This window comes from Chelonoidis abingdonii, chromosome 6 (genome assembly GCF_003597395.2).
Source record: "Chelonoidis abingdonii isolate Lonesome George chromosome 6, CheloAbing_2.0, whole genome shotgun sequence".
NCBI classification, from domain to species: domain Eukaryota; kingdom Metazoa; phylum Chordata; order Testudines; family Testudinidae; genus Chelonoidis; species Chelonoidis abingdonii.
The window spans coordinates 61,125,266-61,137,412 of NC_133774.1; the positions used below are offsets into that span (position 1 = coordinate 61,125,266).

Below are 12,147 nucleotides of genomic sequence, written 5' to 3' on the forward strand. Positions count from 1 at the left end.
GGAGGTTGTGGAATCTCCATCATTGGAGATTTTTAAGAGCAGATTAGACAAACACCCATCAGGGATGGTCTAGATAATACTTAGTTCTTCCATGAGTGCAGGGACTGGACTAGATGACCTCTTGAGGTCTCTTCCAGCAGGGACTGGACTAGATGACCTCTTGAGGTCTCTTCCAGTCCTATGATTCTATGCCCAAGGTAATAAGTGAAGCAGAGGTGCACCACCCCAACAGGAGGCTTGGGAGACATTCTGAATGCCGCTTGGGGCTTTGGGCTTGTTGCACAGGATTGGAGTAATTTGCAACAGTCCTTTATGGGCAGCTTCACTGGCTGGAGTGTGGGGAGGAGCAGCCATGGCTCCACCTACTCTACCCACTGTGCTGCTGTGGGGAACATCTGGCCTACAACAACTATACTCTGCATGGCTCTGATCCAGATAACCTTAATCTAGGCTGTGCAAATGCAGCGAAGTCTTACTACCTCCTAATTCTTTGGGTGTGTTAGCTCTAGGTACTATCTATTCCTGTATGACAAAAATGATCCATGCTAATCCAGCATATACTACTCAGAACAAAACTAGAAATCCATTGTAGGCGATACCCATTATTAAAATAAACTGAAAAAATATACAGTCATTTTCATACTAGAAAGTGGTTCTCAAAGGCTTTTTGTCTACTTATTTAGTGAGGGTCATGGGGGAGGGGGATAATTGTATTTTAATTTTGAAATGAAAATATCATCCTGTAACTTCAAAATGAAGAATTAATTATATTTTCTTTTTTGAATAAAAAAATTAAACAAATGATCTAGTTCAATTATAAAATAGTTGCCTGTGTATCCCATATTCAGTGATTTTTATACCCCAAATTTCACAAGAATATTCACAAAATTACTAAGAAAACAAAGTAGCCTATCTGACTAGACAAAAAAACTCTGTTCAAGTAATATTAGACTGACACAAACCCACAAAAGAGGAAGGTCAGAAAGCCAAGATGACATTCTGTCTTTAACTCATGTTGTTGTGTCTAGTTTTTGAATGTTTGTTGAAACTTTTGGAATGAGACTGTTCTAAAATCATGCACAAAGAAGAAGAAAAATCCCTTCCTTCTATAATTGTTTTATAAGTTAGAGAATTACAGCACCAGGTTTTAAATCATACTTACAAAACCAAAAAATACAAAATAAATCTGAGGAGCAAATATTCACACATAAAAATTACATTTGTTTATTTTACAATCTCTCTTTAAACATTTATATTATTTTTTCTCTAGTGCCTCTTGAGATTTCATTATCTGCTCCAGAAAATCGGACAATTTCCACTCCCAGCATTCCTCTATGACATTTTTCTTCAGTCCTGGCACAAGCAAAACTTCCACTAAAACATGAGGCCATATTTTCATAGGTTTTCCCTTTTGTTGCCATACATAGTACATTGGCATACCCAATCAGGTAGACAGGCCACACTTCAATGACCTGACTCACATGAGCAATTAGCTATTAACAGGTATAACTGTGTTTTGACTGCATGCTAATGGGGTATGTTCAAATTTAACTTGTGCAAAAAAGGCATTTGAAAAGGATATCCTATATGAATGTTATTGTTTTCCAGGTAGTTCTAAAAAATTGGTGACTATTACCCAACAAAATGTTACTATGCAAATAGTGAGCGCTATTTTATAATGGTTCCTCAAGCAAAACTACTTCAGTGGGACTTTCTGTAAAAAGACTGCAGGATTGAGACCAGAGTTTTAATCTGTCCATTATTCATATAAAACACATTCTGAAGGGTGTTGTGCTTATGGGTCTGAGGCATTTATGTATCCTTTTACTTTATTTCATTTTATTTTTATTTTATTTTTAGCAACTGTGGGAACTACAGATGTAGCACTAGCCCAAATATTTAACTATTATTCTCATGTCCTTTCATTTGGATGCTGAAAATTTGTGCTTTGATATCTGCCTGAAAATCAGTCAAACCATCACTAAATAAGTAGACAAAAAGCCTAAAACATAGAGGTATTTAAAAAAAAATCAAAGTCCTGTTCTGCAATAGCAAGTTACAGACTTTTAAATGAGCTCTTTGCCACACACACTCCACAATTCCCAAATCTCAGCCCCATCAAAAAGAATATATTCAGTGCGCATTTCTTCCAAACTAGGGAGTTATTAATTTCCTTTTATGGCCACACATGAAGGAATGGGCAGTCACGCAGTTTGGCAGTGTTTGATTTGCAAGAAAGAAAAATAGGTTGGTGTCATCAGATCATCCTCTATTCCTTTTGTTGTGTTGGAGGGACTCCCCCATCACTGGTTGGAAAATCCTTTGGCCATCCTTCTAATCCGTAAATTTTGGTGAGACAGGGATGTGAATTAATTCCAGTGGGGATACTTTTCTTCATCTCCCTGATCTCTCGAATGCACCAAGTAACTGTGGGCCAATATGCTTAGTCACCAAAAAGTTACATAGGTTACTATGTACAGAATAGTGATCAAACTAGGTGGCACCCAGGAAATATGGCACTCTGTGACTGGCAAGGAGATAAAACTATCCCTTCCATATAGGATGCCTCTTTCATGGGTGCAGAGCCCAGGAAAACCACAGAATCTTTACAGATCATCAGCCCCAGAGTTTCAATCCATCTAATATGTTTTTATCAATACAATTAAATTTAAAGATGAACTGTAAGTATACAAAATCCAAAAACAAATAGCTCCAGTTCCCAGAAGGGTCAGTCTGCTACCCCATGCCCTGTCACAGGGCTTGTTGTTGACTCAGCAGGTTAAACCTACAATACTGAATGTCCTGAAAGATAATCTTCACCAAGAAACAAACAAGACATTTTCTGTTGAAGTTCTACATCTTTGCAATGTTTTCTCCTTGAATATCTTCCACATCACATCTATCTGGCAGCTTTTAAGACATGACCAAAGATGTTTTGTTTTTATCTTATTTTTGAGAAGCTTTATGTAATATTGTTTTCACGTTATATATGGGTTTGGGAGGAGGTACTGTTATGGTCTTTTAACTTGGTTTTCCTGCTCTGGGTTTACTGACTATTTTGCTGGATGTTATAATTGATCTCATTTGGTTAATCATTGTAATTTTTTCTGTTAAATATATGAATGTGTCTCAAATAAATACATTGTTGAAATAATTAATTATTATTAATTGTCATATAGTTAAAAATATTGTTTTATTTGGGGAATGCCATTTTTCGCAAAAAAATCAGAGATGATTCATCACACTTTGCTTCATTTACATACCGTAACTTAGAAAGTTAAACAATAAGATTCAATAGAATTGCCATTATTTTAATCAACTGAAGCCAAAAACTTTTTAATGAACCTGTAAATGCAGCTATTGCATCATAGCCACACACTATAGAACACCTTATAGCAATTACATGAGCATTCCATTGCAATAACAATATACAAAATTAATCAGCAACAAACTTTAATAATATCAGATCAAATACTAGAGTTATTAACTCACTTTTTACTCCGTTCTCACTCAGATAAACATCCACTGTAGTTATTTTAAAGACTAAGTAAAGACTTTCGGATTTGGCCCAGTGCTAATAGATTTATCCTGAGCTTTCTTCTCTGCTGTTAGACGCTATATGATGCCATCCTCAGTTAATCAGAATGCTTGCTTTAATTCCATTATTTTATAACTGAAGTTTGAAGACATTTCCTAGGATGACAGATATTTCACTAGTTTAATCACATAATAAGTATTAAATACAACTTCACAATAAAGATTACCACACTGAATGGTTTTAATTAATTTAGAATTAATCTGATGAAAAATTATATTTACTACTTTTTCAATAAGACTATGCATTTATGAGGAGGGAAAAATTAACTTACTACGTAAAGCTAAATCCTAAGGTCCTTATTCAGGAAAAACTGCTGCTGAAAGATAATTTTGCCTGAGTAAGAGTGAGTAAGGACTGCAGGGTTTGACTCACAGAGACTAATTTGCCACTGAACAAAGAATAATGGAAGCAAACAAGGATGTTCTTTCCTCCCAGTATGACAGTTATTTTTCTACATTATGATTTTCTACATTGAGTCAGCGCATCAAAATGATACTGTTTATAGCACATCAGCAACACATTTGCTCAGCCCCATCCCATGTAAAAAGTAAGCCCTTGGGCACAGCACTGAATGATTTATTTTAAAAATATACTCCAGAGACTGTGACTTAGACAGCTTGTAACATAGCTACCATGGCCATAAAGAAGCATTCTTGCACCTGATTCAAAGAGATAGAAATTTGTGATCTTGACTCCAGAATTATCCCAATATGTATTATTCAAGCTGTACACATTTAAATAAAAGCTAAAAAGTACCAATGAAGTATCTCAGAGCTAAGAGGCATTGAATGTATGATGCAACTGTGACGCTGGCAGACCAGATGCCAGCTCATGCCAAGCCCCCAGGCCTCACTGAACAGCAACACATGCATAACTGGAAACCAACCTGTGTGTTAGTTATTGGACTTATGTGGTTTCAGATTGGGATACACTTATCCCTTGTCAAGGGGCATGCAAGAAAAAACCTTTAATGGTGGACAATGCATCATGTTATCCCTTACAGACCTTCTTTTCTGTTTTCATAGGTATATTATGAACCTATCTCAAATAGGAGTATGTGATTCACTAAATTATTTGGAAAGAGGTATGCAGCCTAAAAAATTAAAAATCACTGACATATCAGTGTGTATAGTGTTTAGACTTTACGAAATGCTTGTAAGTTGCTGCCTGCATTAATCTCATTTGTGACTGCTATATCCCATGCTATAAGGTAATACGTAAGTGCACTATAACTGTGCTCTATAAAATGCTGGTTCTGAAACTATGCAATTCACCGAACAGGAAAAAAAGTCACCTAATGCAAAATGCTGGTTTGCTACAGAAGGAGTTATTGCCTGCCCATCAGTAAGGATTATTGAATCCAAAAGGGGCATTATGAAACAGGGTACAGTGCCCAAGCCTTCATCCTATCACAGCTTGGGGGAAGGGAATAAAAATGCCTATTAAGAAGAATTTTTTATTCCTATGCTGGTTGAACTCTGAGGGGCAAAGATTTCTAAGCATAAGCAAGGAATCCCCAACAGTTTAGCTTGGGTTAGTAATAAAAGACATATAATGTTTGCTCGTTATAGAAGTTTCTATTATCATTTGGAATTTAAGACGTAACTCATTTGTGTGTGTATGTTACCTGCTTTAACCTTGTAAATAACTCAATTCTTTTACTAGTTAATCAACTTTTAGGTAGCTTGCTACAGGATTGGCTACAAGTGTTGTCTTCGGAGAGATAGCTAGGTTCAGTTAAACCTGGAATAAGTGACTGATCCTTTAGGACTGGGAGTAACTTGAATATTGTTTTTGGTTTTGATGGAAGGAACCACCTATCAGAGAGTCAAGTTTGCCTGGGATCGAAATGCCCAAGGGAACTGTCCATGACTCCATGTTAAGGCTGTATAGTGCCTAAAGAATTTACACTCTTTTACTTGGTTGGTGAATTCTTATAGAATTCACCATCAGTTTGGTGTTGGTGCTCTGCTTCTTAACAGTGTGCCCTAAAGTTGGCATTCTCACGCTTGAGTCACTCTAGACAGCATGACAGCAACCATGCCAGCAGAGTTCACACTCTGAAGGCCCCAAGGACGCATGTTTAAATGGAAACCCCAAATTCATACAAAGCCAGTGGTCTACCCTATTCTCTGTTAAACCTAACACAGACTTTTGTTTGGAGGAATTTTAGTGTAGGAAGTCACTGGTAACTGAAACTATCACTATGACAGCTTGGTTGTGACAGAACAAGTAAATTAGAGATTTTACAGATAAAGGATGGACCAAATTCAGCCATGGTCAATAAAGTCCATTGAGTTTATAGTGTGCCGTGTGTCACTTACCCTGTAAAACATGTTGGGCCCAATTTTCTATCACCCTTCATTTTGTATAGTTATTTACACCAGTGCAATGTGGATATCAAACAGTATCAAATCAGTATTATGGTGTGTATACCCATTTTACATTAATATGAATGATTATACAAGGCACAGAGCAATAAAAATTAGGCCCATTGAACTTACTAAAAAATCCAGGAAAAACATCATGATTTTGTGGAGCTCCTTTGTAAGTATGTTTTTCATAACTTAAAATGTTCTGGGTCAGGCAAATATAATACAAAAGGGCCAAGAGAAAAATAGACAACACAGATTAAAAACATATGGAAGAATTAAGAAAGATGTTAAAATGTGGTTTCTACAAATCAGAGCTGTAGCAAAATTTTTCTTCTTGCTATTTGCTTCAGGGTTTCCTAGCATATTCTTGCTCTAGCATTTCTTCCAAAACTGCTGCACTATCCCACTCTTTCTAACACCAGCTACAGAAAGTTTCACTCTTGTTATCTCTCATACAGCTCTTTCTCAAGGCAAAGGAGGAGGATGCATGGGCAGGTAGCCAAAACCAATACTGGTAGGGTTCAACAGTATGACTGACTTTTCTCAAGTTAGCAACCAAGGCTTACACTGGGCTGAGCATAGAGAGGTATGCATTTCATAGACACAATCCAAAGAACCAAGAGCAGCAAATCCAGGGATTAATGTACTCTCCTAATTCAGCATAATGGTTGGACCTATGAGAGTGGCTTTGACCATTTTCTCTTTCGTTCATTATGTTTGACTTTCTGGAGCCTGAGATTTGTTGATGTACAAAAGGATCCTGTGGCAAGGGGTGGAGAGGATGAGGCTTCTCCAAGACTCAAAATGAAATTAAGTGATATCTCGTTTAACCTTATTTATGTGTTGGCATGTCTTATTGTGATGTAGCCTATTATGACATAGTGAAAGGAACCTTATGTACAAGACTGAGTGCTTAAGCCATTGCATCACAAACATATTTTATGTTTATACATGTGTTAATATACAATGGCCCAGATCCTCTGCTGCACCAAAGGTCAGAGCAGATATGGCCTCCTGGCTCTCAGACCAGATTCTTGCTGAGGGCTTCTCTAACCTACCCCAGTTAGCACTGGTCTCCAAGGGAACATATACCAGCTGGGGATTGCCAAGGCACAACATGATCTACCAGCCCCCTCAACACACCCTACCCGCAACATGCAAGAAGGGAGAGGATGTCACAGAAGGGGAGTATGCCAGGTCTGCACCAGCTGATAGCATCCCCTATTAGGAATAAGGACCCACAAGTAACCTGTTTACCTGCTCGCTTAACCCCTAGGCAGTCTAAAAAATGCAGTTGGGCCCCAACTGAGCCACCTAATTGGCCAACCACCCAATTGTCTGAGGGAATCTGCAGACCTCCTCTTACGATGAGCAGCATTGGTGGCTGCTCAAAGCATTTTCCCATGGCTGTATTAGCTCCTGTGCCTGACTGTTTCCACCCCCACTCCAGGTAACCTAGCTCTGACCCTAGGCTCTGATTCATTACTTTTCAACTCTGACCCTTGGCTCTGGTTTCTAGCCACTGACCGATGCTCTAATCCCTATGCACCATCACCCCTGTCCTGGTCCCTGGCCATCCCCATGCTGGACAAATTCTCAGCTGTCCAGATCCAGCTGGTTTTGCACCACAAAAGCAGTACAAAGGACCCAGAATACTCTAGAGAATCTGGCCTAGTGTCTATTTCTTACAGGCATAAATGTACAGTTGTTTTTTTTACAAGAGGTGGGCTTCTGGTATTCTACCTTTCTAGAGGTGACTCATCTAAAATGTACACTAGGTTACATCTCCACTGCAGAGTACTGCCAAGGTCAGGAGTTTTAAATTTTGTACGATTCTGAAGAGCCATTGTTAGACACAGTACATAAATGATTAAAAGATTAGATAAAGGACCCAATTTTGCACTCATATACAGAGACAGTTATTGGTAATGGATTCACTGTACTGAAAAACCTAGCGGCTAATGCTGCCTTACTGGCAGTTGTACCTGGGTTCAGAATTGGATAATCATATAACCACTTATTAACTCAGTGTTGCCCAAAGTGTGGGGCATGCCCCCCGGGGTACACAGGACTAGCCAGGAGAGGAACAATACATGGCCAAGTCAGGGCATGCAATTTTTTTTATTTTCCTAATATGGGGCTTGGTTTTCCAAATCCTTATCCCATGCATAGGATATATAGGTAGCACTGGATTCCTAGCCGCTGTACCACGAAGCAGTACAAAATAAACAAACTTTTTATGTTGTATATTAAAATTTCTGGTACTTCTTCCTCTACACAAAAATTATGTACACAGAATATGAAAATTTCAAACAACAGTAGTAGCAACAAAAAATTCTGTTTTTCTTTTTTACTTACTTGGTGTTAACTTAATGATATGTGACATTGCTATCAGTGCAGTGCAATAAAAATGAAATGGTGCCCAATGTGCACAGACACTATGGAAATTTCAAATGACAACAGCAACAACAAAAATTATACTTTCTCTTTTCTTTTCTTATGCCCTTTGCATTAATTTAAGGATATGTGACTTTGCTATCCATGCACTGCAGTAGAAATGAAATTGGTTGCCAATGTGCCTAGACAGAGCCTTTAAACACAACAAAAATAACATTATACTCCTTTGCATCATGTAAAAGATACATGACGTTAGGCACAAATTTCACTTCACTGCCACATCAGAAATAATGTGCCAGCTGAGAACCTATATTTCTTGTCTCATCAAGAGTAACAAAAAATTGTAATTATGGATATTTTTTTTCATCTTTATTCGTTATATAAACATTAAATATCAGGTTTTAAAACAGTTTTACATATATATTAGTTTCATATTGTGTTTATACATTTTCCTAAATGAATGCATTTATGGTAACACATTTGTGTCTGATGTTACTCATATAAATAAAAATATACAGTCATTTTATGGGATAATAGGCAAACAGACATCTGCATGCAACATTTCCCTCATTAGATGTTATCATGTTAGCATATCTTATGACTTTGCTGATGTGAAACCTTCTTTAATATAACTTATATATGTTAACAACCCAAATTCTTTATTTGTGCTTGGAGAATTGTTTAATAAAAGATTAGTTAACAATACTGTACCAGGAGGCAATGTGACCTAGAGGAATAAACCTCAAGATATAGTGCTAAAGTAGTGATTCTCAGACTGTGATCAGTGAACTGCTGGTTGTCCTCAGAGTACTTGCTGGTGACCGGGGAGTTGCTGGCTGGTCACAGCAGGCTGGCACTTTCCTAATTTTTCTTTGTAAACAATTTCTGTAGTTGAGATCACATGGGATCCTGAGTGAGAAAAGAGGAGTTCACAAGGGAATCCCTCTACTATGATATGGTCTACACTATTAAACAGAGATGAGAGACTCAATCTCGAGGAATGCACCCAGAAGGGGTAACTTTCAGTTTAACCCTCCTTCTGCCACTAGACTTGCCATGTGACACTGAGCAAGACATTTAATCTTTCAGCCTCAGTTTCCTCATCTATAACACGAGGGTAATGATCCTATTTGTCTACCCTATAGTGATTTTATTTGGCATATTAATGAATGTTTTGCAGCTTTTTGAAATTTTAAATAGTTAAGTATAATTGTACAGTATAAATATAAATGTTAACTATAGTTCTCATTATTAGAAAATATTCCTGAAAAGCAACAATGTGTTGAGAGGCCAGGTAGCCATTGGCAAAATCAGGTCAAGGATGCAAGCTGCAACAACAAGAAAAGAAATAGGTGAATACAGCTGATGCTGTGAAATACATCTGGCTTTATAGTATAGACAATCAACCAATCAAGGAATTCGAACTGGTGCTAATCTGTGATAAGAAATTCTAGCTAAAGTTGCATATGTTGCTGGGATGCTGGCAAATCACTCTCCAAATGTATCACGCATGCCAAACTATTGCACCAGGAACTACTAGGAACACAATCTACAGGTTGGTCAGTCTGCAGGAAGTGCCTGTTCAGAAAGTACTTAACTATGTTATTAGCTGTGATTCATAAAGTGAAATATATCCCTCCCAAACCACCCGTTCTTTTACCTGTGATTGGTCAAATTGTTACACGATAAAGATCAGGATTTGACAGATGCATACATAACTCAGACATTCCCCTTTTTTCTTTAATTTCTTAAATCCAATAGCAAAAGGTTTTAATCAGAAAGGTACTCTTTTCGGAGAGAGTCCTGCCACAGTTTACTAAAGCCTTGCTGTTCGGATAAAAATTATTGGAAATCATAGCTACAGTCATTTAAATAATCTGTTGAAAAGCTATTAAGTTTCCCTGATGCTAGTCATTTTTAAATGGCTTTTAGTTTGATTCATGAACAATACATGAATAGCATATGATTCATATGGCCAATTACTTAGTAAAAATGCAATTTTTATTAAGTGCATATTCCAGAAGGGATATCAAACTGGGTGAAATCACTATATCTTGTGACATTTTGGCATATCTTTTTTAAAATAGTTATGCCTTAAGGGTCAACTTTTCATAAACCAAAACTGGCCAACGAGTTGGGATTTCCACAGAAGATCAAGAAGCCAACAGGAGTTGAAAGATATTATATAGATAATGGTAAAGATCTTGCTATGGAGCAAGTGCATTTGAAGTTCTATAATGACATTTTGCTCTCAGAACCTGTCAGATTGAACTGAAATCAGAGCTTGCTACTGCATCACAAGATCTAGAATGTATAAATATTAGTCCTGCTGGGCAACAAATAGACTTAGTATTAATGAGAAAAAAATGAATTATTCTGCTTAAGCACACAGAACTTACTGCACTGTATTGAGATGTGCAGTAAATTGTTATTAGTATATTGGCAGGAAGGCGGCATGATCCAAAGTAATGCATATGGAGCTGAGAGCCAAAAGCTCTTGAGTTCTACTCCTGGATTGACTTGTCTTGTGACTTGGGTAGATCGTTTCTCTCTTTAACTCTCTCAGTGGTCCCATCTGTAAAATAGGGATAAGAATATGTTACTGCTTACCTCTCAAGAGTGTTGTGGTGATTGATTAGTTTTTAAGCCTAATTTTTCCAGACTATAAAATATAGTTTCCTATAGTCATAATGAACTGAATGTGCTAATGGCAATGACAATTGCTTTACACTGCATAGCTATATTGTAAGTATGCCAAAACTTCATATCCACAACGGGTGTTAGAGTGATATTAAAACATGGGCTATTGTTAATTTTTGAAATATAAAATACAGTGCAAGCAAATTTATATGTTCAGAATCCAAAGCATTGTTTCTGCTGTGGTATAAAAGAGGATGGATTATGCATTTCAGTGCCAATGTGCCTGAGATCTGCTTAAAAAAGAATTCTAAATTATGGTAAGTATTTAAACTGATAAGTAGAGATTTAAAATGGGCCACAATAGGATTAATGAATGAATATAAGGGTCTTATTCTAACATATAATTGTAAATAGGTAACATAAAAAGTAATGATACAATTGTTAAGTTGTGCTCAAACTACACCTCTTATAGAATGGCAAGCAGTAAACTATGCTGTTTGAAGAGGTTCTTTTTGATGTTTGTAGTGATCTCCAGAAAACCCAGGCTTCAGCAGAATTCCAGTTATTCAATTCAAGAGATTGTCAAGTGAAAGTTCACCCACTTCTCCAGGATTTGTAAAAATCTTACCTAAGGGTTTTTATCACAAGGCTTCCTGCAATTTGTATTACAGTTCATATACCAAAATAGTTCTGGTACAAAAATACAGTTTGATTAACTGTATATTAAGTATCCTGTGAAGTATATTTCTGGTACACTTTTAATTTTAGTATACTCATATCACATTCCATTTTGGAAAATGATGTTACTGTTATTGTTGAGTTAATCAGGCCCTTAATAAGTTCAATAAAGCATCAGGATATATAAAATATCTTACCAGATAATCCTCTTTGGAATCCACAGTTCAGCTATTAAGTATTCCTTTCACTAATCTCTGTAATCCTCAATTGATGTAGGTCAGTAAAACAGTGGCTAACCCTCATATAATAAAACTAAGTCTAGATTTCACATTAATTCTTTTTACATTTTTGATATCTTTTCCTCTGCTGTTCTTTTACTTGATAGTATACCAATACTACAGTTCACAGCACCTGCTGGTAGACAAAAATGGACGGCCTTACTTGTGTCAGCTATGAATC

General features: G+C 36.9%; 1 long non-coding RNA gene across 3 annotated transcripts in view; it reads right to left on the reverse strand.

Annotated features, from left to right (window-relative positions):
- Positions 1 to 8,980: 8,980 nt before the first annotated feature.
- Positions 8,981 to 12,147, reverse strand: part of LOC142046982 (uncharacterized) — a 66,413-nt gene continuing 63,246 nt past the window's right edge. Inside the window, exons 5-6 of one of the 3 annotated variants that reach the window (XR_012656103.1) lie at positions 11,886 to 12,102; positions 8,981 to 10,945 (exon numbers count right to left, since the gene is read on the reverse strand). This is a non-coding gene — a long non-coding RNA (uncharacterized LOC142046982). Of the gene's footprint in view, positions 10,946 to 11,751; positions 12,103 to 12,147 lie in introns of those variants that run through there. The other 2 variants (XR_012656104.1, XR_012656102.1) reach the window with 2 other exon arrangements.